The sequence below is a fragment of the Terrapene carolina genome, unplaced genomic scaffold, assembly GCF_002925995.2.
Source record: "Terrapene carolina triunguis isolate 2854851 unplaced genomic scaffold, T_m_triunguis-2.0 Scaffold233, whole genome shotgun sequence".
Taxonomy (NCBI): domain Eukaryota; kingdom Metazoa; phylum Chordata; order Testudines; family Emydidae; genus Terrapene; species Terrapene triunguis.
The window spans coordinates 13,187,631-13,188,816 of record NW_020664584.1 but is presented as its reverse complement, the minus strand read 5'-3'; positions in this window follow the sequence as shown (position 1 = coordinate 13,188,816).

The window sequence follows — 1,186 nt, the reverse complement described above, 5'->3', positions numbered from 1 at the left end:
GGGGTCCACCCCGGTCCGTGGCCTGGCTCTGCATGAACACCCTGCAGCGTAGTGAGCACCGGGCTCCACCCTGCTCCGTGGCAGGGTTCCACATGGATGCCCTGCAGTGTAGTTAGCACTGGGCTCCACCTTGCTCCATGGCCTGGCTCTCCGTGGACGCCCTGCAGTGTAGTGAGTACCGGGCTCCAGTCCACTCCGTTGCCCGGCTCTGCGTGGATGCCCTGCAGTGTAGTGAGCACCGGGCTCCACCCCGCTCCATGGCAGGGTTCTCCGTGGACTCCCTGAAGTGCAAACAAGGTTGGGCTCTGTGCCGCATTGCCCTCCCCTCCATGGGCAGGCTCCGCGTGGCTTCTCTGCAGTGTAGTCAGCACTGGGCTCCACCCCGCCCCATGGCAGGGCTCTGCATGGACTCCTTGCAGCGTAGTCAGAGCCCAGGTCCTCTCTGCTCCATTGTTGGGCTCCGCATGGACTCTCTGCCCCTCACTCAGCCCCGGGCTATGCCCCACTCCATGGCCAGGCTCCACGTGGACTCCCTCCCCCTCACTCAGCCCCAGGCTCCGCCCCACTCCGTGGCCTGGCTCCGCATGGACTCCCAGCCCCTCATGCAGCCCCAGGCTCCGCCCCACTCTGTGGCCAGGCTCTGCGTGGATGCCCTGCAGTGTAGTGAGTACCGGGCTCCACCCCGCTCCATGACAGGGCTCTCCATGGACTCCCTGCAGTGCAAACAAGGTTGGGCTCTGTGCCACATTGCCCTCCCCTCCACGGGCAGGCTCTGTATGGCTTCTGTGCAGCGTACTCAGAGCCCAGGTCCTCTCTGCTCCATTGCCAGGCTCCACGTGGACTCCCTGCCCCTCACTCAGCCCCAGGCTCTGCTCCACTCCGTGGCCAGGCTCCGCGTGGACTCCCTGCCCCTCACTCAGCCCCAGGCTCTGCCCCACTCCGTGGCCAGGCTCCGCGTGGACTCCCTTCCCCTCACTCAGCCCCAGGCTCCGCCCCACTCCATGGCCAGGCTCCGCGTGGACTCCTTGCCCCTCACTCAGCCCCGGGCTCCACCCCACTCCATGGTCGGGCTCTGAGTGGACTCCCTGGCTCTCATTCAGCCCTGGGCTCCGCTCCACTCCGTGGTCGGGCTCTGTGTGTACTCCCAGCCCCTCATTCAGCCCCGGGCTCTGCCCTATCCCGTGGC